Source organism: Hyperoodon ampullatus (genome assembly GCF_949752795.1).
Source record: "Hyperoodon ampullatus genome assembly, chromosome: 11".
Classification (NCBI taxonomy): domain Eukaryota; kingdom Metazoa; phylum Chordata; class Mammalia; order Artiodactyla; family Ziphiidae; genus Hyperoodon; species Hyperoodon ampullatus.
Window position 1 is genome coordinate 63,980,176 of NC_136924.1, and position 26,261 is coordinate 64,006,436.

Consider the following 26,261-nt stretch of genomic DNA (forward strand, 5'->3'; position numbering starts at 1 on the left):
CAACTTAGACTTTTCAGGATGAATACTATTTTTCTAGAACATATTGCACATAGCTCAGAAAGAAAAACTCTTCTTTATTTAATGGAAAAATATTTATAGGAACTCACATTTTTAATAAAGCATTGTGAGATAAATTAATATAAAAAAGATTATTGAGACATTTGGATTTTGAGAGTCAAGGCAATTTATATTTCGTACTTTACCTTCTCTAAGTATTTCTTATTTCTCTTTCAGTGTACCTACTATGTTCCAAAAGAGAAAAGAAGAGATAGGCACTGCTATTTTGATTTTCATTTTTAAAGGCCTCTGTGTAAGGGAATTAAAAGAGGAGTCCTTGGGAGACAATGTGCATTTATTCCATTCTAACACAATGATTTTGGCAATCAATACAGGGTCATCGTGGAAATTCTACTCCTTTTGATATGCAAATTAAAATATTATACTGTCCTCATATTTTGATAAAATTATAACACAATCCTACTTCACAAAAATGGGCACATCTTTGAATTTTTTATCAATATTTTCCAGGAAAGGAAAAAGAATCTCCTGAGGTGTTAATTTTGTTACAGGTCTCTTTATAAACTACATGAAATAATAATTAGTTATATCAAAAATCTATATTTTTCAGTATATAACTAAATCTCTATCTCATCTAGTTATGTCATCTACCGTAACAAATGAAATATTTCAAATAAAGTTTTTCAGAGTAAAACCACCTGAAACTTATAAATCAATATAAGGGGGATGAAAAGGGGGAAAAGAAATCAAATATCTCAATATACCTGTTTCAGTGCCTTTTTTAAAGCAGTAGCTGTATTCCCTAAGAGCTACAACTGCCACCAGGCGGCCCCCTTTTCCCTGCTACAGCTTTCAGTGGATTTTTTTTAAATTTATTTATTTTATTTACTTTTTTATTTTATCTTTTTTAATCTCGGCTGCTTTGGGTCTTTGTTGCTGCGTGCGGGCTTTCTCTACTTGCGGTGAGCTGGGGCTACTCTTCGTGGTAGTGTGCGGGCTTCTCAATGCGGTGGCTTCTCTTGTTGCGGAGCATGGACTCTAGGCGTGTGGGCTTCAGTAGTTGTGGTGCACGGGCTTAGTTGCTCCACGGCATGTGGGATCTTCCCAGACCAGGGCTCGAACCCGTGTTCCCTGCATTGGCAGGCGGATTCTTTTTTTTTTTTTTTCTTTTTTTTATTAGTTTCTGCTTTATAACAAAGTGAATCAGTCATACACATACATCTGTTCCCACATCCCTTCCCTCATGCATCTCCCTCCCTCCCACCCTCCCCATCCCACCCCTCCAGGCGGTCACAAAGCACCGAGCTGATCTCCCTGTGCTCTGCGGCTGCTTCCCACTATCTATCTACCTTACGTTTGGTAGTGTATATATGTCCATGCCTCTCTTTCGCTTTGTCACAGCTTACCCTTCCCCCTCCCCATATCCTCAAGTCCATTCTCAAGTAGGTCTGTGTCTTTATTCCTGTTTTACCCCTAGGTTCTTCATGACATTTTTTTTTTTAATTCCATATATATGTGTTAGCATACGGTATTTGTCTTTCTCTTTCTGACTTACTTCACTCTGTATGACAGACTCTAGGTCTATCCACCTCATTACAAATAGCTCAGTTTCGTTTCTTTTTATGGCTGAGTAATATTCCATTGTATATATGTGCCACATCTTCTTTACCCATTCATCCGATGATGGACACTTAGCTTGTTTCCATCTCCGGGATATTGTAAATAGGGCTGCTATGAACATTTTGGTACATGTCTCTTTTTGAATTATGGTATTCTCAGGGTATATGCCCAGTAGTGGGATTGCTGGGTCATATGGTAGTTCTATTTGTAGTTTTTTAAGGAACCTCCATACCGTTCTCCATAGTGGCTGTACCAATTCACATTCCCACCAGCAGTGCAAGCGGGTTCCCTTTTTTCCACACCCTCTCCAGCATTTATTGTTTGTAGATTTTTTGATGATGGCCATTCTGACTGGTGTGAGATGATATCTCATTGTAGTTTTGATTTGCATTTCTCTAATGAGTAAAGATGTTGAGCATCCTTTCATCTGTTCGTTGGCAGTCTGTATATCTTCTGTGGAGAAATGTCTATTTAGGTCTTCTGCCCATTTTTGGATTGGGTTGTTTGTTTTTTTGTTATTGAGCTGCATGAGCTGCTTATAAATTTTGGAGATTAATCCTTTGTCAGTTGTTTCATTTGCAAATATTTTCTCCCATTCTGAGGGTTGTCTTTTGGTCTTGTTTATGGTTTCCTTTGCTGTGCAAAAGCTTTTAAGTTTCATTAGGTCCCATGTGTTTATTTTTGTCTTTATTTCCATTTCTCTAGGAGGTGGGTCAAAAAGGATCTTGCTGTGATTTATGTCATAGAGTGTTCTGCCTATGTTTTCCTCTAAGAGTTTGATAGTGTCTGGCCTTACATTTAGGTCTTTAATCCATTTTGAGCTTATTTTTGTGTATGGTGTTAGGGAGTGATCTAATCTCATACTTTTACATGTCCCTGTCCAGTTTTCCCAGCACCACTTATTGAAGAGACTGTCCTTTCTCCACTGTACATTCCTGCCTCCTTTATCAAAGATAAGGTGACCATATGTCCGTGGGTTTATCTCTGGGCTTTCTGTCCTGTTCCATTGATCTATCTTTCTGTTTTTGTGCCAGTACCATACTGTCTTGATTACTGTAGCTTTGTAGTATAGTCTGAAGTCAGGGAGCCTGATTCCTCCAGCTCCATTTTTCGTTCTCAAGATTGCTTTGGCTATTCGGGGTCTTTTGTGTTTCCATACAAATTGTGAAATTTTTTGCTCTAGTTCTGTGAAAAATGCCAGTGGTAGTTTGATAGGGATTGCATTGAATCTGTAGATTGCTTTGGGTAGTAGAGTCATTTTCACAATGTTGATTCTTCCAATCCAAGAACATGGTACATCTCTCCATCTATTGGTATCATCTTTAATTTCTTTCATCAGTGTCTTATAATTTTCTGCATACAGGTCTTTTGTCTCCTTAGGTAGGTTTATTCCTAGATATTTTATTCTTTTTGTTGCAATGGTAAATGGGAGTGTTTCTTTGATTTCACTTTCAGATTTTTCATCATTAGTATATAGGAATGCCACAGATTTCTGTGCATTAATTTTGTATCCTGCAACTTTACCAAATTCATTGATTAGCTCTAGTAGTTTTCTGGTAGCATCTTTAGGATTCTCTATGTAGAGTATCATGTCATCTGCAAACAGTGACAGGTTTACTTCTTCTTTTCCGATTTGGATTCCTTTTATTTCCTTTTCTTCTCTGATTGCTGTGGCTAAAACTTCCAAAACTATGTTGAATAAGAGTGGTGAGAGTGGGCAACCTTGTCTTGTTCCTGATCTCAGTGGAAATGGTTTCAGTTTTTCACCATTGAGGACGATGCTGGCTGTGGGTTTGTCATATATGGCCTTTATTATGTTGAGGAAAGTTCCCTCTATGCCTACTTTCTGCAGGGTTTTTATCATAAATGGGTGTTGAATTTTGTCGAAAGCTTTCTGGCAGGCGGATTCTTAACCACTGCACCACCAGGGAAGCCCTGAGTGGACTTTTGTATACAATTTTCTGCCCTTACTTCTTCGATCCTAGACATGGTGATTTTTGTTGTTCTCTTCGCCTTGCCTACACCTCTGCCAAGTGTTCTGTCTCTTTCATCACTGAACCTGCCAGAATCCTGACTGAAACAGTGGTTGGTACCAGAAGTAGCCTCAGGAAATAGACCCTCCAGATAGTTTACTGGTACAGGATTTTACATATATTTAAAATATACATGGATAACCTACTTACCTGAAGATACCCAGAACTAGTAATACATGATATTGTAGTATCATTTTGCATTACAAAATTATTACTTTCAAACATAAATACCATAAATATTTTTGTGCAGACTTTTTTTTTGAGAAATTCTCAACAGAGCCCCTTTTCCTCAAAGCATAAATCTTAATCTATCTATCCATCATCAAGTAGGCTAATGAGCAGCTATGTTAGAAACACTATTTCCAATTTGGGTGAAAAAGCATAATAACCATCTAAATAAACAGATATTCAAGTTTTATACTGGAGAAAGTTAAATCCAGAAGATAAAAAACAGTTATATGAAACTAGCAATATACAGAAATTATGTGTGTTTCTCTTCATGATCCTTATGGCTTGAGCTACCTTTGTCAGGTTGCATGTGTATGTGATTTATTTATTCTTAAAAAAAAAATTGGTTTAAATTTATGCCCTTCCTGGTGATTAGACATGTAGCTAAATAGTAAGAGAAAAAACAGCTCAAAGGCAGGTTTGTAGGTGAGATAAGAAGAGTTAAATTAAGGTGCTTTGGGAGATAAGCTGGCAGCAGATGCATGTGTGTTACAAGAAGGATGGATCATGACAGCTCAACAGGGAAACAAGGTTTTAACCAATTGAAAACTGGGAGGAGTCTATTTCCCTTTGCTCAAATACCATGATTAGCTTCATGTGTTCATGATAAAAAAGAAATGGTAGGTCAAAAATAAAGTAGGCCAAAGTAAAGTAAAAATGATGTTAAAAATTTAGAAGACAAATGATCAAGCTAAAGACAAATTTCAAAACATAAAGGCTTTTTTCATACACTATTTTGGAATTGACATTGTTTAAAGTCATAACTCAAATGTCAGCAGGAACATAAGTAGAGAAAGGGGAAATTTTTAAAGGAAAAGCAATTAAAATGTGTATATATGTAATGTACATATATAAATGTATATGCACATAATAAATATATATGAATATATTTTATATTTCCATATATATATATGTATGGCTGTAAGCTAAGAATTGTTCAAGAATCAGTTAAATGTAAATAACAATTGTTATAAGTGGCTCTGATTCTAAGTTCTAGCATCAGTTTAAAATTCTGTGTTCCACGAGAGTATTGAGTTTCTGATTATTCATGAACCTGGTTCATGATTTTAAGTGTAACCCAGATAACACTGTCTCCTTCTTGTATTAAATCTTGTTTCAGCATAGAAAAATAAGTGCTGTCTTCCAAAAGCACTGAAAAGCTATGGAAATCTTTGCTGAAGCTTTTGTCAGAACATCAAGGAGGAGATGACATAGCACATAACATTGCATAATTTCTTTAAAAATATCATTAAACATTTATTCTTCTTACTAAAGTTGCACTCATCATGGCAGCCTCTTAAATTTCTCTTCTCTGTCTGTCCCACTCACTCAAACTTACTTACTGTCTTGCACTTTATTTCAGATCTCCTTGCTCCTTCCATGCCTTTGCCTCTATTTCTCAATAATTTTTTCCTCATATACAAAGCATAATCTCTCACAGTTACTCCAATTTCATTTATCTACCCATTATGCTGCTTAGTGAAAAACAAATTTGGTAGCTTAGCAGAACAAATGGTATCCTCCTTGGAAAATAAAGTTGTGTTACTATTACTGTGTAATTAACTCTCCCAAAACTTAGTGAATTACAATTTCAGGCAGTGTTTGGCTGGGTGATACTTGGGTTTCGTGCTGTGTCAACTGGAGGTCAATCAGTGGTATTCAGCCGGTGGTTGGTCTAGTCTGAAAGGTCCAGGAAGTCTTTGCTTACTACATGACTCCTCAGTGGTGATGGCTAGAAAGCTACACTTTGCTGGATCTACCTCTCCATGTGGTCACAGGGCTTCTCCATACAGTCCGTCCAGGTAGAGAGTCAACTCCTCACATGGCAACTCAACTAAGTGTTTGTAGGGTGTCAAGAGGAAGCTGCAAGACCTTTTATGACCTAGTATATAAATGAACATTATTTTCTCCCATTCCCTCCATTCCATTGTACCTATATTCCCTACATATTTCCTGGATTGTAAAATAACACCATATATTCACTTAGTGGCCATGTCAAAAGTCTAGGGATCATTTTTTATTCTGATCCCTTTACCTTCCGAATCTCATCAGTAAGATTCAATAGATTACAATTTCTAAAGTAGACCAGTCCCAGTTGGCATAGTGCTGCTTAACTTATCTTATTTTCCCTCTGGTCCCCTTCAGTCTACCCTAGATAAAATAATCAGAGACCAGAATGACTGAAAAGAGCATGATATCCTGCTCAATATGTAACCTGTAGATTGATCTATACCTATCTCTCTATCCTGTAGGCAGAATCCTAAGATGGCCCCCAAGATTTCCACACCCTGCTATATATGTCTTATACAAGTTCCTCCCCCTGAGTGTGAGTGATACTTATAACTTTCCCTTGAATATGGTAAAAATAATGGGATATCACTCCATGATTATGTTACATTATATGACAAAGATGAGAAGATTTTGCAGGTGTAATTAATATCTTTAATCAGTTTACTATAGATTAATAAAAGAGATATTATCCTGAAGAGACATGACCTAATCATATGCCCTTGAAAAGAAATACGCTCTCTTGCTGGCCACGAAGAAGCAAACAGCTGTTGTGTGAACTCTAATGGGGAGGGACAGCCTCTAAGAATTGGTGACCTCAGTCCTACAACTATAAGAAACTCAATTCTGCCAACAACCTGAATGAACTTAGAAGACCCTTCGCTCCAGAAAGGATCACAGCCTGGCCAACATCCTGATTTCAGTCTTGTAAGACCCTGATCCAAGGAACTAGTTAAGCTGTGCCTGGACTTCTGACAGGTGGAAGCTGTGAAATAATGAAGGCATGCTGTCTTACGAGGTTATTTAATGCTTTTGTTTAAAATGTTTCAATGGGTTCCCAGGGACCTCGGGATAAAGTCTTCGGCATGGCTTACAAGACATTGCCTGTGGCTCTGCCACTCTCTCCAGCCTTCCAGCCTTCTCTCTTACCAGCTTCTCTCTTGCTGCACAGGAGCCAGTTATTTAAGGCTTCCTTCAGATTTTCACAACTCAGACTCTCTCTTGCCTTCACGGTTTTACATTCATCTGGTCAACTCCACCATCTCACTGCTACCATTCTGATAAAACCCACAGTCAACTTTTTCCTGAATTGCTCTAATCATTCCCAACTGATCTCCCTGCCCTTGTCCCTTTCCCTCCCACCATAGCCTCTGCATGACAGAGCTGTTAGACTAAAAATGTTAAAATATAAGTCAGATAAAAATTCGACTCTGCTCAGAACTTCACAAAGTCTCTTGGTTCTCTTTAGTTTTTTACTCTGGTAAAAACCAGTCTTCAAAATGGCTTCAAAGACTGTACACAGTCTGACCCCCTCTTACCTCTCTAATCTCATTTCCTTCTGCTTTCTCCCTAAGCTCACTTCACTCCAGCCTTACTCCTTTTTTTTTTTTTTTCCTTTTCTTTAAACTTCAGCTTGTTCTACCTCAGAGCACTGTTGTTCCTTCTACCTAAAACGCTCTTCCCACATGTAGACACATAGATTATACTCTCACTTCTTTCTGGTCACTCAAATGGCAACTTACCACTGTGTCCTTCCTTGACCATGTTTTTTAGAATAACCACAACTCTCCCAGCACTTCTTAAATCTTTCCCTTGATTTTTTTTTTTTTCTCTATAACATTTAGCATGGTCTCTCATTCCATATGTACATAGGTGTTTCTTGTGTGTCTGCCCACTAGAGTATAAACTCCCATGAGGACATGGATTCTGGTCCCCATCACTGCTGGATCCCCAGTACCTAGAACAGTGACTAGTACACAGTAGAAAGTAAATACATACTTGCAAAAAACTGGTTATAAAAAAATGCTGGTTTCTTTTCTCTAACACACTACCCTCTGCCCTCTCCCTTTCTCCCCCAACTCCCAAGAAGCACACCTATTTTTAGTTTTCCTAATTAGCTCTTATTAATCTCCCTCACTCTTAGAATAGATTGTGTCTCTGAAAAACATTTTTACATAACCTTGTATGTAGCCCAGTTAGAGTAATAATCATGTTAATTACTACTGCTGCTAACTTACTGTTAGCTTCAATTGCCGAATGTGCATTCCAAAATATAGGGAAGTTCTAGTATCCACTACTTGACCCCTTGTAACTAATACAGTACCTGAGACATATTACGTGCTATATAGATATTTGTTGTAAGCAGTAAGGCATATAGCGTACAGAATACATAAGCAAACCAAATGAATCTCTTTTCTTCAATTCTTCAATTTCTTCACTCTGTTTTACCTAGCAGGATGCCAAGCAGATAATTAGTACTAGATGCATCTTTGTTGACTGATTCGTTTGTTGATTGGGAGATCTTTCAAGTATACAAGGTAAGGATTTTGAGGTATCATCCTGCTTTGTAAAACTAAATGCTTTAACATATTCATCCTTGGAAAATAATAAGTGACTGACTGCCTCAAGTGCAACAATAACACTTAAGAGTCAGGAAATGAGCGTTAGAGGAAAATGATCAAACTAATCATGCGATGAGATGGAGCCATAGATACCAACCATGTGTGGAGATAAGCAGATGTCTCCATGATCAAAAGACTATATAAAAATTAAAAGTTAATGAATGAACTATACCTTTGGAAGTATATTTGTATGAAATGAATGCTTCCAAGGTATCAATCATAGGTGACTTTGAAATTTAAAGAATACACACACACACACACACACACACACACACACATACACACACACATACCCCTTAGGACAATGTAGCTTTCTTTTAAAATGATTTTTAAATAGCACTTTTCCTTTAGAGTTTTTAAATATATAAATTAATAATGGACTGTGTTTTTCATCAAAAGGTTACAGTAACAATCTTCACTACATTTGAAACAAACATGCTGTCTCAACTTTAAACACTTTTTCTTACATGCTGCTCTTATTTATAAAGCAATGAAGCATAGGATTCTTGGCCAAAGCTCAATTCCTCCACTACTGACCTCTGTCATAAATTTTTGCTTTAAGATCTAACTTACAACAGGAGAGATCTTTTTTTCATGCTGTTTAAATTCCTTACAATGCCTCTATTCAAACCCCCTCAAACTTCGTAATTATTTAAATAAATCACTTAACCAATATTAAATAAATCACTTAACCAAATATTAACCAATAAACCATTTAAATAATTGAATCTTTCCATTTCTACTGCTCTTCCTGCTATTTTTATTCAAATGTTTAATATATCCAATTTAGAAGCTCAAAAGAGCTGACTTATTAATAGAAATATGAAGACAAGGAATATATTGCTTAAAAAGGGTATTTTTAGTATTTCAGTTTTTGGAACTGAAGAAATTTATAGACACTTATGCTTAGTATATACACTGAAGTTTTATAAACTTGCATATAATATATTATTCACTCATATTTAGTGTAATGCTATTTTCCAGCATCCTTTAATAACTTCATTTTGTGGAAGAGGATTTACGTATTCCAATGCTGTCAGTTTTACAATAGTTCTTGTGTGTCATTTAGAGGCATCCATCCCACATAATAATAAATTATGAAGAAAGAGGACATGAGAATAAATGGCCATAATAAGAGAAGGTAGACATGGCAAATGCCACTTCTTGATTCTCTTAATCATAGTTAAAGCTTCATTGTCTATGTAAAAATTTTTCTATCTGTCATTAGGCTCTACAAATGAAAGAATCATAAGTGAAACTGTAAGTATTTATTTTCCACCTTAATGCCAGACATTTAAGGAGGAGAGAAAAGGACGGATGTGGTTTGGGGTAATAAAGCAGTCTGGCTTAGAATGGGAAAATGAGCGATTTGGTTGTATTTTTATTTTTCCTCATACCTATCCAATTACACAATCCCTTAATGAGTGCCTGAGTTTTCCCACCTAATCAGTGATTTAGTTATTGTTTAACAGACAATGCACCACAAACTTGAAGCCCGTCAATCTAATTGAGGTGGGAAAATAATCAGCGTGAGGACACTGAAAGCAAAACTTACCAAAGGCTGCAGAGATGACAGATCAAGGCTAAGTGGTGTATGTCTGTCAACCTGCACAACTGTGTTGTTCTTTTGAGGATTGTTATTTGGGGGCAAAATAGGGCCTCATTAGGGAGTTAAGTAAAGGAAACATCCCCACCTTTCTACCTTCTATAATAAAATATTTTTATTCATACAATTCAAGAAAAAACTGATTAGCATTTTGACTTTGGAATGGCCTGAGACCCTAGGTCAAAAGCACAGTCTCCATTAATGTTAGCTACTTTATAGATCTCATTACTAATCTTTAAACCTAGCCTAAAATTATGATATGCCTTATTACATGAAATTGTGATTTACAAATGATAGCAGTGTAAAAGTGTCACTAATTCATAATTTTAGAGAGTACAGCTCATCAAAATTTTCTCTGATATGCTTTATGAAAGGGGAAAAACTCAAGCCCTTTAATTAATAACCTGCCCTGGAAAACCATCTTTCTAGAAGAGTACTGAAAAGACTTAAGGATAGCCAATAATAGCCTGACATCCTCTTTTACTTCAAAACGAATCATTTGCTATTAATAATGGTAAGCAGGGTTTCAGGACATTTTATGGGAGCATCATTCCTTTAACTTGTCAGTTGGTTTTATGTTATAAAGAGGAGGGTGATGGGGTGAACCAAGCTTGCAGGCATATATAACATTATGGAAGGTGAAGAATCTATGATGCTTCATCCAAAAAGCCATTTCATTTTGTCATTGAGTCATAGCAAAGTCATTGCTATCTGAGGAATTATTGTGAAGCTATCATTTGCCATCTCAGGTTTTATAAAACTGTTTATATATAAATGTTACTATCAGTTTCTATAATTGTATCATACAAGGGAAATTAAATGCAAATATGTATTTTCTTCCATTAAAAAATAACATGTACATTAGTTTTAATTTTGTCTGCAAAATTAGGAATATTATGGTCAAATTTTTCATTATCTGACATTACTGTTGGTTAGTGAAAATGTAACTGAGCAGGACGCTATAGGGCAGGGGTCCCCAGTGCCCTGGCCGGGGACCAGTACCAGTCCGTGACCTGTTAGGAACCAGGCCACACAGCAGGAGGTGAGCGGCAGGCGAGCAAGCGAAGCTTCATCTCTGCTCCCCATCGCTCCCCACTGCTCCCCATCACTCCCCATCGCTCCCCATCGCTCCCCACTGCTCTCCATCACTCCCCACTGCTCCCCGTCACTCCCCATCGCTCCCTATTGCTCGCATTACCGCCAGAACCATCCCCACCCCACCCCCACAGCCCAGTTCCTTGGAAAAACTGTCTTCCACGAAACCCGTCCCTGGTGCCAAAAAGTTTGGGGACCGCTGCTATAGGGCCTTCCCGGGACAGACCCCTCCCCGATATCCTTTGCTTTAGCTCCTCTATTAAGAACCTAGATACTAGTATCTGATGTATAGATCCTGAGTTTTTCAGATGCTAAAACCACCACCAAATGGAAGAAATTAACTGTTTGATGATCAGTAGCCCCCCCAGACTTTCTGTCACCTAAGGATTGATAACCATCAACCAATCAGAGAATTGTGCATGAGCTGATCACATACCCTGGGACGCCCTTCCCTCACCGTGCCTTTAAAATTGCTTTGCTATAACCCTTCTGGTAGCTAAAATTAGAACTACCATATGATCCAGCAATCCCACTCCTGGGAGAAAACCATAATTTGAAAAGATACATGCACCCCAATGTTCACTGCAGCACTATTTACAATAACCAAGACATAGAAGCAACCTAAATGTCCATCAACAGAGGAATGGATAAAGAAGCTGTGGTACGTATATACAATGAAATATTACTCAGCCATAAAAAAAGAATGAAATAATGCCATTTGCAGCAACATGGAAGGATCTAGAGATTATCAAATTAAGTGAAGTACATCAGACAGAGAAAGACAGATGTCATATGATCCCACTCACGTGTGGGATCTTAAAAAAAAATGATACAAATGAACTTTTTTTTTTTTTTTTTTTGTGGTACGCGGGCCTCTCACTGTTGTGGCCTCTCCCATTGCAGAGCACAGGATCCAGACGCGCAGGCTCAGCGGCCATGGCTCACGGGTCTAGTGGCTCCGCAGCATGCGGGATCTTCCCAGACCAGGGCATGAACTCATGTCCCCTGCATCAGCAGGCGGACTCTCAACCACTGCACCACCAGGGAAGCCCCAGATGAACTTATTTACAAAACAGAAACAGACTCACAGATTTTGAAAGCAAATTTATGGTTACCAAAGGGGAAAGGTCGGGGGGAGGGATAAATTAGGAGTTTGGGATTAACATATATACACTACTATGTATAAAATAATCAACAAGGACCTACTGTATAGCACAGGAAACTATATTCAATATTCTGTAATAACCTATATGGGAAAAGAACCTGAGAAAGTGGATATATGTATAAGTGAATCACTTTGCTGTACACCTGAAACTAACACAACATTGTAAATCTACTATACTCCAATATAAAATAAAAATTAAATTAAATTTTAAAAAAACTTTCTGGGAGTTTGGGGGTTTTTTGAGCACAAGCCACTTGATCTCCTTGCTTAGCCCTGCAAAAAATATTCCTCTGCTCTAAACTCAAACATTTTGATTTGTTTGGCCGATCGGGCACAGTAACTCACATTCGGTAGCAAAAATGGTTATAGCTAAACTGAACATATTCTTGCCTCCCCCTGCTCAAGTCCTCTCTCCTTCCAGCAGTAGGTAAAACTTTTGGAATACTAAAGAACATTACAACAACAGCAACAAAGAATCAGGATATAGCAACTGTTGGGCATAGAATCATAGATACTATTGATAGAATATACGCATAGCATTGTTTCAATACCTTGAGAAGTAAAGCCCCTGAACAAACAAGAAATAGCAAGAGATGTTTTCACCAAACTTTTATGAGTTCTAATATTACAAGAAAATGTATCATATTTACTAATATTATACATAAAACTTATCATGTGAGATGCTCATTCATTCAGAAAAATATTTAGAAGAGAGAGCATTCATTTTGGTAAAAAGAACTATGAATAAGGCTGCTTTCATTGAGCTATCTTATCACATTACAGCAGGTAGTGAAAAACACATTTAGGTAATACTTTAATCAGATATATTATAGATAGGGTAACGTGCTATAAGGAAGAAATAAAAAAGCATCCTGACACAGAAAGTGAGTGGGGAGGAAGGGACTATATTCATGGAAGATCTTTCCAACATAACATTTACCTGAAATTTGAATGATGAGAATAGAATAAGCACAGGTAATACTGAGGGAAAGCATTCCCAGCAAGAAGAACAATAAATGACAGTTTTCTGTTGCCCCCTTTGCACAGAGCTGAGAGGTTCCAGGATCTTGCCATAGATATGTAGCCAATCAATACTATGAGATCTTCAACATCTTCCTAAATACTGAACACTTGAGCCTCACAGACTTTCTGACACTCAGTCCTGAAACTTGAGCATGCTGAATTCTATCATGTTTACAGTGTGCTTAGATAAACTGAGGCATTCAAGCTCATTAGCAACAGTTAAAAAACAAAGAAAATACAGATTTCTGAGCACTTAGAAGCATTTTGCCTTGAAATGTCTCTGGCAGTGAGCAGGCAACAGAATAACATTTGAGATTTTTTTGCTTCCTCTGATTTCATCTCTAACTTTAATATCAGACTTCATGGTTAATATTATTTCTCAAAATAAATACTAAGGAAAATCCTAATGCAGAAGATTATCAGAACTTTGTAAAATGTGAAGGCATATCATGAGTAATCTTTGAATGTGCTCATGATTACTTAGCATCACAATATCTAAATCGGAAAATCTCACCCCAGAGAAAGAATCACATAAGGAGTCTGATCTGGGTTCCATCTCAAGGTCCAACACATGCCTTTAATTAATAACATGCCCTTCAACTGTCCACAAATTTCCTAAAAGAAGTGGATCAAAAAAATCAATGGACACAATATTGGGGATGAGAGGGTTGTTATAAGGGCATGTCCCTCTTACAGTATGTTAGGGGTCCCTAACTCTCACCCACTAAATGTCATTGCAACTACCCAGTCACTGTGACAAACAAAAAAATGAAATGTTTCCACACATTTCCAAATGTCTATTGGACTGAATAATCATTTCGTAAACTGTGTACCTAATAATATTCTCCTGTGTGGTGTTCATTTGTGTTACAAAAAGAAAAAATGTTCTTAGGTCAAGCATTATGTTCGATGCATAATGTATCAAACAGTAAAGTAGGTTTCTTTTTGTAGGAATTTTCCAGACCTTAATATGTTAATGAGAACTGCGAATTTCAAAAGGGAGAGGGTGGGGCAAAGTGTTTATAAAGTGTTCTAAGCTTATTTGACCAAAAAAGTTTCTTTTTAAAAAAACATTTATGAGAAATGGATTAAATGATCCTTCAAATTGATACAACATCATATCACATATGATATAGTGGACAATTTTATTCACCCCATTTTTGGAGATTCCATTTGAAAACCTGAAAAGCCTGCAGAAAAGAAAGCAAATATGCAAAATCTTTTATATATAGCAAGAGTCAAATAAATAATGTAATGATAATATGAGTGCTTCTATATTCACAAAAGAAAGGTAACATAATACACCAGTTTCTATCTTAAACATTTTTCTTATGTATTCTTTTGATAACAGCCCTACAAGTAAACTAATTATCTTTAATCTACTATTGGAAAAGTGGAGACAGAAAGAGATGCTCCTTCTGTTAAGGTCTAGCCTACGTTACTGTGAAAAATATCCAAAATGCAGTGGCTTAGATAAGATAGAAGTCTATTTCTCTTTCACGTCACAGGCAAAATGTAGATAGGTGATCAAGAGTCAGTAGGTGGATCAGATAGATGGCTCAGATTCACAAAATCATCAAGAGAGTAAGTTTCCTTCTCTCTTATTTCTCTGCAGTCCCCTAGTGCTGCCTTTATTTGCATGGCTGAAGCTAGCTCACTAGTACCATACCTACACCCCAGCCCAAGGAAATGGGAAAATACTGAGAGAGGACAAGCCTCAAAGAAAGTGACCCCAAAGTTTCAGACATTACCTATTGGCAAGGGAGTCTAAAAAATGTACTTAACAGGGCTTCCCTGGTGGTGCAGTGGTTGAGAGTCTGCCTGCCGCTGCAGGGGACACGGGTTCGTGCCCCAGTCTGGGAGGATCCCACATGCCACGGAGCGGCTGGGTCCGTGAGCCATGGCCACTGAGCCTGCGCGTCCGGAGCCTGTGCTCCGCAACGGGAGAGGCCACAGCAGTGAGAGGCCCGCGTACCGCAAAAAAAAAAAAAAAAAAAAAAAAAAAATGTACTTAACAGCTTGTTCTCTGATAAAATTTGATTAGGCAGGGGAGAAGTTGTATTTCTAGAAGGAAGAAAGGGAGACTGAGTACTAGAGGGAACTTCTCAGTCTCTCTTAGAGAGAAAGAGAGAGAGAGAGGTTGAGAGAAAGGGAGCGAGAGAGAATACATATTTATATCGAAACATAATACCCTTCAATATGCAAACCAAAATGCTTAATGACAATAGTAATGATATCAAACATACAGTGTTCTAAATGCTTTGCATACATACATTAACTCATTTAATTCTCACAACAACCCTATGGTGTGTGTACTATCATTACTGTCAGCTTATGAATGACACAATTGTAGCTGAGGTTTGGTGATCCGTGTGCAAAGGCACACACTAGTAGGCGGTGACCCAGAATTCTAAAACAGGTGGTCTGGCTCTGGAATCTATGCTCTTCAATGTCCTGCTCTGCTGCTTCTCCGTGTCCATTTTCCCACAAATAGAAAGGTTCTTTATATAATTTGATCATTTCTATATGCCTGACTATGTTGTGATCCAAATTAACAATGGTTTTCTTAGAAAAAGTGGGTAAATGAGGATGTAAGTCTGTGATAAATATATTTTTATTGTCTATTTAAATTACGGTAGAAGTAATGAGGAATGAGTCTCATCTTATCCAGATCTAGATGGCAATGTACCATATGAAATTCTAGTAACTACCATTTCATGACATTTTACCATCATTTGGTTTCATAATTCAGTGTGATTTGTCTTCGCTTAGAAAATCACTATTCACAGCAAACCTGTTATGATAGATTCTGCTTAGCAACAGTATAAACACATCTCGGTCCTTAGATTTTTTTTTAATAGAGATAATCCTTTAGACTCTAGTTAGAACATTAATACCTAATAGTTCTGGATATGTTCAAAAGCCCTAAAGATTTGGCACTGTGCCAACAGATCTCATGCACCTCTATGCTGGCAATCACTCACTGTACCTAAATTGTGTAGCTCTGAGGGTATCCTGCTCCTTGTTCAAAGCGGAAGGCACTTATGAACAGAACAGCATTGCCCTGAATAGGGACAGTACTGATAGGAAGGTAGTGGTATTAGTGTCAGAGCCACACAAGGAATTTTGGTGCACTCCATATATTCCTATCTGGAGTCCAGCAGGGAAAGCCTAACCAGAGAAGAAAGAAAGAGGATGGCAGTGCTCAAGTATTTCAGCACTGTTCTGAGCCATAAAGAGGTAAGTGGAGAATCTGAGTCAAATACTCACTGCAATACTACTCCCTACTACGTACCATGACTGTGGCTCTGTGCTGGAAGCTCAGAGGCACATGTACCACTCTGCTAATTTACTCAGGAACCCTACCTAGAGAAACCAGTTTAATGCAAAGTCTGTGGATATGGAGAATGTAATTTTTTATTATTTCTACTATCAACCTCCTCATATTCATACCCCATCGAGAGTCTGAATTATAGTTGAATATAGGCCACTGAACAAATACTACTAACAAAATCATTGTAAAGTGGTTCTTTTATTCATTAATGGGACTCAAAATATAAAGTATAAGGTTCAAATTTCTAAGCTCAGTGGTGGCTTTTTAAAACTTTATTAAGCCATTATAAGATCTCTAAATTATCCAGACCCCATTGCACAAGGGAGAATTTTTCAACTAGATGCCTTTTGGTTCTTGCTCTTTTTATTTTTTCCAGCAGTTTGCTCTCATAATAGCTCTAAATTGTTGTGCATTAAAATGCTTAACTTGGGTTTCATTCAATACTGCTAGAGAAATTACATTTCTTTCACAAATATAAGGCACAAATATGTCCTTGAAATCTTAAACTAAGTACACAAAATATTTTCTACTGTTTAAGTCAGATCTTCCCCAAAGTGGGAACTGTAAATAGATAAATGTTCTAAGTATGAATATTTTTCTCACACTTACAAGCAATTTCTTCCCTCAGGAGGGGTATAAGAGGGTTTTTATATCTATTGAATCTTGATTATTTTTTCTAAAGTTTGACCTAACATATATGAGCAAATTGAAGCCACATAAATTCCAGTGATTTCTTTTTTTGCTTTTTTTAAGTTTAATTTTATCAGAATCTATCCCTGTAAAAATTATAAAATAAACCCTAGTCTCTGGTCTTCTCCCTCCCCCCACATTCTCTCCTTTCCCTCTCCCTATCCAAATCAATATTAATTGACCCACATTCCTCTCAGGAACCAAAACCCTTTTAAAAATGTTCCTTCAGTACTTTCTTCAACAATATAATTTACAACCAAATTAGTCTAGCACGAAGTTGTTTCTTAGGACAGTAGAGTTAGGGGTATCAGTGCCTGTGAAACATTTTTGGAATCTTATGACCAAGGTAAGCGCCATAAAAGTATAACTTTTGAAACTGCAACTAAAGGATGGCAAGACTTGGTCAAAGACTGCTTGAAAAATATTTACTTATCCAAGAAAGAATGTTAGAAGGAGATCACTATGTTAGAGTGTAAGAAGCAGTTAATACCTTCAGGGAAATATAACCATAACTGTTGGGGTTATTTTTAATTCTAGACAGAAATCATTTGAATATTGATGAGATTCCACTGCATAGCATATGGCTGCTAAATAGTAAATAGCTTGTTAAACAAAACTAAATTTTCCTGAAAAAAATCTTTTAAATGGGCCTGTTAGACAATGTTCTGGAATGTTATTGAAAGGCTACACAGACATTCTTTTTCCTCATTTCCTTGTTTTGGGTACTTTTTCTTAACATTTAATTCCTTCCTTTAATGAAAATGGTTCACTCTTATAATAATAAAGCTTTATTAGCATACTTAACAAGAGCATCTTATTAAATATATACTTTGTCTTCATCTGAGGTAAAGAAAAATAAAAGTTCTAGATTAAATAAAATATAAATTTTTTTAACAAGTGAGAATTGACAACATAGAAAAGAGAGATCAGCTTCCTACAGTTAGCAGGATTATATATATTTAGGGTTCTCTAAGATGGTTGTTCTGTTTCAAGTTCTTTCCCCATTTAGGTTATTACAGAGTATTGAGAATAGATACATGTATATGCATAACTGAATCACTTTGCTGTACACCTGAAACTGACACAACATTGTTAATCAACTGTACTCTAACATAAAATAAAAATTTAAAAAATAAGATGGTTGTGATTTCATATGATGTTATTTTTAACAAAGTTAATTTTTTAAATAACAGACATACTTAAAATCTTTGTCAGACATGCTTATACAAAGAAATTCACATATTAGAAAGACATACTTTATAAAATATCTTCTGATTTTTTTTTCAGAAAATAAGATGATCTAACTGTTAAGTAAGGTTGTTTCTTCACTCAATAAATATTTACTGAACATTTACTATGTACAGGGTAGTAAGAGAAGGTTGAAAATATGAACAAACATGCTTTTTGTACTAAGAAGTTTATAATCTAGATGACACATGAAAACATTTAGTTATGACCTGTTAAAGACTTCTAAGGAAGCTGGTAAAAAATGTCATACTAGAGTAGAGGAGGGAGAAAGTCTCCAATAACTAGTGGGGGCAGCTCTAACTCCAGTCATGAATGAACAAGTGAGATTCAACAGTTGAGATGAAGGAGCTGGCAGAGACAGGGTTTCAGAGAGATCAAGAGGAAAGCATGGGAAGCCAAAAAGGAAATTTCCTAGGAATTTTAGATATTTGACTTGAGGATATTATACATTTACAAATAAGACTAAGATAAATTATGTATGAAAAGCTAAGGTTAGGGCAGTTTTTGCTTCATCTTAAAAGTTAGTGATTCTGTGTTTCTGCAGAAAACTAGACTAATGTGTCTCACCTCTTAGAACAATGTAGAGACTTTATCAATTCTCCACAGAGTATAAATAAATGAGATTATCTCATTATTTTTTTATTTTTATTTTTTATCCTGTGATTTTGTGTGTATGTTTTCAGTAGCCAAACAAAGAATCTCATACATGATGGCCTATGTTTAAGCTTTTTAAAAATATAACTTACCGTTATGAACTAGCATTCTACAAAGAACTCTGGGAGTTTCAAATGATCCAGTTTGAAAGTCAATATGATTAGACAACTGGGACTCACTGAAGTGCTTCTACTAAAAAGCGCGATAAAATCAAATTGTACTTAAGGGTAATCATTCTGGTCACATCAGAATGAACTGGAATAAAGCGAGAAGGGGAGTGGATGAAAACGAAGGTCTTAAAGTAATGTTAAAGAAGCAGCTCTGTTCAATGTAAGGAGAAAGAACTGAAAGAAAAAATAACATGAAGTTGATATTAAATTACAATTTCATTTCATTGTGTATTGTTTACTTATTCTGAATCAAATCAGCTACAAGTTACTCATACTATAACTCTTTACATACTATCTTGCACTAGATTTTTTGTTATGGACTTGCTTCATAATCTACTCCAGCATACACAGAAGCAACAGTATTTAAATTATTAATAATCAAGATATTAAAATAGAATTCTAATGAAGATACAAATACCCAAATTTAAAATGAACACAGCAGAGAAAATACCCTTTCCTGTTTAATAAATTGCAGATGTAGAATAGTGAAATGTTATTACAGAGTGACATCTTCATTTAACCATGTGCTAAGTCATGAAACATATATAACACATATTCTGGACTCATTAAACATTTACAAGCCATAATGAGTTACCAGTGATTGTACAAGTAATCTATTAGTTTAATTTTATTCATATCTAAATAAAAGGAAAGCTATGCTTTATGGAAACATCATAGACAGAGTGAAATAATGCTTGTGAGATGTTCTTTGACAGGATTATAAAAATACTCCACAGTTTATGGTATCTATTGCAGATATATTTATCCCTAATTCTGGCAGTTAATATGAGGTGTAGTATTTTAATAATTTACATATCTGAGTAATCTAGTGGTATATAAGAAACTAATATGACCTCAGATAATAATTTTAAAAAGTAATCTCTCCCTCCCCACCTCAGCCCAGGAGACAGCTGGCAATGTCTAGGACATTTTTTATTATCATGCTTGTGAAAGGGGTGGGGATCACTAGTAGTAACTAGTGGGCTAAGGTCAGCAGGTTTAGGCTGCTAAATATCCTACAATGCAAAGGACAAACCCCTCTCCCCCAGTAAATAATTATCTAGCCCACAATATCAATAGCACCAAAGTTGAGAAACTAATTTATAGTATTGGTTTAAAATGTAAGCTGTAAAAGTCAAATTTACTTAGTTTAATGCATTTATATGATTATCTCTTGATGGATGGGCAAACAGATTGTGAAAATTAAATAACATTCTTTATACAGCAGATTTTGCTTTATTTCATTTGACGGTCTTTTTTTGTTGTTTAGATAAGTCCTTTTTTAAAATTTTATTTTATTGAAGTACAGTTGATTTACAATGTTGTGTTAATTTCTACTGTACAACAAAGTGATTCAGTTATACATATATATACTTTTTCATATTCTTTTCCATTATGGTTTATCACAGGATATTGAATATAGGTCCCTGTGTAGGACCTTGTTGTTTATCCATCCTATATATAATAGTTTGTATCTGCTAATCCCAAACTCCCAATCCATCCCTCCTCTACCTACCCTCCCCCTTGGCAACCACCACAAGTCTGTTCTCTGTCTTTCAATACATTAAGGGTAGGTTTGTGCCTTATGTTTGACTGATTAAAAGGACTTATCTAGTGGTACATATCTACAATGGAATACTACTCAGCCATAAAAAAGAATGAAATAATGCCATTGCAGCAACATGGATGAACCTAGAGATTACCATACTAAGTGAAGTAAGTCAGAAAGAGAAAGACAAATACCATATGATATTGCTTATATGTGGAATCTAAAATATGACACAAATGAACTTATCTACAAAACAGGAACAGACTCACTGACAGTGTTTTTTTAGTGTATACATAAGAACATGGTGACTGAAAATGTTCATTCTGTGTTTATGTGAAAGCTAAGACCTAGCAAAAACACTCTCCTACTCATTTTCTGGGGACATATATACTTACTTAAATGTTATTTTAAAATGGGAATTTATCTATATTTACCAACAAGAGGAACTTTATTAACCAGTTCTTAGTGAAAAATGAAATCAGAACCAAAGGACAAAGGAAGTATAAATTTAGAATAGGAAAGTTCTGCTCTGTAAGATGGAAAGGCTCAATTTTCCATCAGTTTAGAATCATACAAGAGGCTATAAACCTGAAAATGCAGAATATAGAATTCTGAAACTTTCAGATGAGAATTTCCTTGGTGCTTCTAGATCCAACCTGATTTTCTTTTCCTTAAAGGAAATCTCAGATTTGGATGCAGCTTCATCTCTCTTCATTTATATTTCATACTTTACACCCACATACTGCTTATCTCTTAGGAGAGAATTATAGGAAAGTTCAGAAGAAATAAGAGTTTACTGTCACTGGAACAATGATAAGCAATAATAGACAATAAAATGAGTGCAACTAGATAGGTCAACAACTGATAGATGTTTGTTACATCATTTCTGGTTTAGTGTAGATCATGCAAAATACTTTAGTTCAGTTGTTATGGTTTTTAAATGTTTTAAAATATGTGTTCAGCAAACTTTTGATGATGGTGATGAAAGAAAATATGATGATGACAAATAACATAGGGGACAGACTTTTGCAGGATGGGACTCAATTAAAAATAATACTGTTCTTGTAGTATTTTGTAGAAGGAAGTAGAAAGCAAAGTAATGGACTCTTTTTCAATGTAGTGTGGAAAAAACACTTGGGGATGATGAATAAACAACAAGAATGGAAGACTGGTAATAAAGTTCTATGAGATAAGCATCCAAAATTTAGCAATGATTACGAGCTACCAAGAGTGTCCTTTCCAACTTGGGACACCACAATTAACAAGAAAGACTGTTTAGAAAATCTTTGGGGAATGATGACAAAGACTAAAATATAAAAAAGTGCACAAAAATATTAATATGGCTCCAATTAAAGACCATAATAAAACGTCATGATAATGTGGGTAAAAACTTATTTTTACACACTGCTGGTGGGAATATGAATTGATACAACCATCTAGGAAAATAGTCTGGCAGCAACAATTAAAATTTAAAAGAGCACATCTTTTAGGTTTGTTGTTGACTGAAACCTAACAATGGCAGTTTCAAAGATAAATTAGAAGATAGATATGATATACATATTTAATTAGTTAAGATAAATAAAAAAGAAAACAATTATATATATAAAGTTGTGGTTTAATCAATTATTTGCACAGACATACCATCCAAAGAAGGCCTCTTAGAGAAGATTTTTAACTGTTTTTAAACTATTTTGAAATTTATTTCCATCTTACTATAATGTAGTCAGTTAGAATAATTGTAGTAAAATAATATCAGTTTTACTCAAATGTATTATCCCTGCCCTCTAATATAAGATTTTTTTTACTGTTATTTATTTCAAGATAAATCAGAAACATGACTAAAGTTAAAGAGTAATCTTCACCTATTATTTAGATAAGTATTCAGGTGAGAATATTTCTGTGGGTATTGCAAAGATTTTCTAATAATGCTAGAGACCTATGTAACTCATTGATCTGGAAATCAAAGAATGAAATTGCTACTCATAGAAATGTAACACTAGTACAAAAAACCTATTTGTATAAACTAGTTAATAACAAATCTTTCAACAAATTAGTTCTCCAAATATTTACTGAGCTACAATGTTCAAGGTATTAATCTCCACTGGCAAAGATTTGTAATACAAATGCTTATCCCCACTGAGTTTGTGATTGTAGTAAAAAAAATAGAACTAAGTATCCAATAATTAAATTATATATATATATATATATATACACACACATTTTATATATATATATAAAACTTTAATTCTTTGATAAATACATAATTACTTTATATGGTGATAAAGACTATGAGAAAAAAAATAAAGGAAAGAGGGATAGTGAGGGTGGAAACATTGATGGTAGTGAGAGGGGGATTTTGAATAAGGTGGACTGGGAGGGAATTGCAAAGGCACTGATATTTCAGTAAAGATCTGAAGGAGGCTGTTGTAGGCTGAAAAGTGACTCCCTCCCCCAAATATCCTAATACCTGAAAACTATGATTGTCACCTTATATGGAAAAAAGAAAGTCTTTGCAGGTATTATAAAATTAAGGATTTTGAGATGGCAAGGTTATCCTGGATTATCCAGTTGGGCCCTAAAAGCTAAATATGGTTACGTAAGAGAAGAAGAAGAGATTTTACCCATAAACAGAAAAGAAAGCAATGTAATCACAGAGGCAGAGACTAATATAATGTGCCCACAAGCCAAGGAATGCCAGTAGACACCAGAAGCTGAAAGAGGCAAGGAATGGATTCTTCCGTAGAACCTCCAGAGGAATTACAGTACCATGGACACTTCAATTTTAGCCCAGTGAAACTGATTTCAGATTTATGGCCTCCAGAATGGTGGCAAAATAAATTTGTATTGTTTAGCCACTAAATTTGTAGTAATTTGTTAGAGCAGCCATAGGGAACTAATACAGGGCTGAGGACACAAGTAATGCAGATCTCCAGGGGTAGAGCAGATTTGAAGGGGAGATATTAAGAGCCACCTTTTGGACATGGTAAGTGTGAGAAGTCTATTACACATCATGCGAGGATGTGAAGGAGAGAGTCAAAAGGAATTCAGGGGAGAGTTCCAGGCTATCTTGACAAATATGGGAATTATCAGCATGTAGATTGTAGTGAAGCCATGGGACCAGATGACTAAGATATTCAGAAAAAAAATAAGGTCAAATCTCTGAGCTCTGGACCCCTCCAGTATTAGAGATGATAGATACAAGAAAGAGCCAGAAAAGAAGGCTGAGAAAAGAGTGGTCTGAGCGGTAGGAGGGAATCAGGCAAGAACTGTGCCCTGGAAGTCAAGGTTCTTAAGGAGGACTGCACCACTAACCGTATCAAAAGCTTAAGGACAGGTTAAGATGAGGAGTGTGGAATGACTTTCCTTAAGTCACAACAAGATCACTGATAAACTTCTTAAGAATAGGTTCAGTGGAATGATGGGAGCAAATATCTGACTGAACAAAAGGTCCAAGAGAAAATGGAAGGAAAGAAATTGAAGATCACAAATATAGTCAACAAATCCAAATAATGTCATCTAAAATTACATAGATCTCCTCTTTTAGTTACTGAGTTTAATCTAATCTATAAATGCAAATGAGGCTAACAATAACCAAATATGGTGATATCATGTACAAACAAATTTGGTCTTGCAAATATATGTCCATAATGTCTTTAACCTAAATGGGATGTGGTGAAAATCTATTATGTGTTAGACACAGTGTTTTCTTCATTTCCAATATAATCGTTCTATAAGGCTATCGGTTGGGATGTAGTGATATAAACCTGTGTGGATTTTATACTATAAATGTTTATACTGTAAATGTTTACACTTATCAATTTATCTTGATCATTTCTCCTCTCTCTTCTTTACTTCCACTTTGTAATAAATATTTAAGTTAAAGTCAGAAAATTATAAACCCAATGAGAGGAGAAAAAGTATGTATCTTACTCACCATAATATCTCCACTGTGTAGAACAGCGTCTGTGATGTTGTAAGTGCTCAAGAAACATTTTTTTGAATAAAGGAAAAGTTAAATAAGTGACAGATGATTTCCACTCATCTTTGAACTTTCTCCTCACTAATTTAGATGGCTTTAAATCTCAGATGCTCAGATTTCACACATTTAAAATGGAACAATTTTCCTCACCTTACAAAACTACTGTGAAAATTTAAGGAGACAATAATAAGAAAGTATCTTACCATTGGGAAAGTATTCAGATATATTATTCTGTAAAGTGCAGAATAATTATTCCTTCTCTGAGGCACCTTCATACCATATTCAAGACTGTTACTGCTCCACCTGCTTCCTTCAACCCCTCTTATGGTTTATTCTTCAACAGAGTTATTGAAATTTTCAGTAGCCTTTCTTTTTAAATCATTGTATCACTGTGGTCTCAGAAAGGATTTTAGACAAATTCATATGCCTAGAGTACCATCCTGTTTATGAGCTCCCACAAACTTTACAATTCCAAGATGGTATTTAGTTACAAATCATGGACCTTTATCTTGGCCATCCTATGTTCTATGGATCTGGTTTTACTTTTGTGAAACCAAAACTCTCTGTTTTCTCCAACTTGTGACTTGTATTTTCTCACTGCATTTATCACATAGAAATATGTTTATTGCCACAATACCTACTAACCTCTAAAATCATGTAAAATTAAATTTACATATATAATGACCAGCACATTTTAACAGTTAATAATAAAACATTTAATAAACATTTAATATTTGTGAATAAATATATAAATTAATGGATTTCTCATCAATACATAATTTCGTTGTTTTTAAAGATATTACTATTGAAATTTTACAAATGATTCATCAGAATCACAAACTAATTGTTTACCATAATAAGGTAATAGTAAAATTCACTTTTAAGAACCCCAGCCCAGTCTTCACTGAACCAGATGGAACTATGATGACCTCTGAAATAATAAAAACACATCTCTTAAAGGCTGAATTACTCAGAGCCTCTGCTTTTCATATGCCTAATAGAAATTATCTCATTTATACAGAAAATGTAAGTCAAGTCCATGCATTACAGTTATTAGTGATTTGTAAGATACAGTAATGCTATATCCCAGGGGTGATCTCTATTCTGAAGCCACCTTATTATTACTTTACTTATGACAAGAAGTTAGCAATGAAGAACAAGTTGCTGTGCACAATGTCTCATTCCTTGATAGCTTAGGATATTAATTCATGAGCTGAAGGCAAGTACATTGATCTTTTTAACCATCCAGAAATAAAATGTCATGTAGAGCAACTACTTCTTCATTGCTATTACAGCACAGTTTTTTCCTCTCCCTAAGGTTTCTTTCTCACATTGAGAATAAAAATGTAGCCACTCTCTTCTGAGGAAAGATGGCAAATAAGACCACCGGTTCAGAGATACTCAGTCTCAATGTCCTTTTACATGAGCAACACACTATGC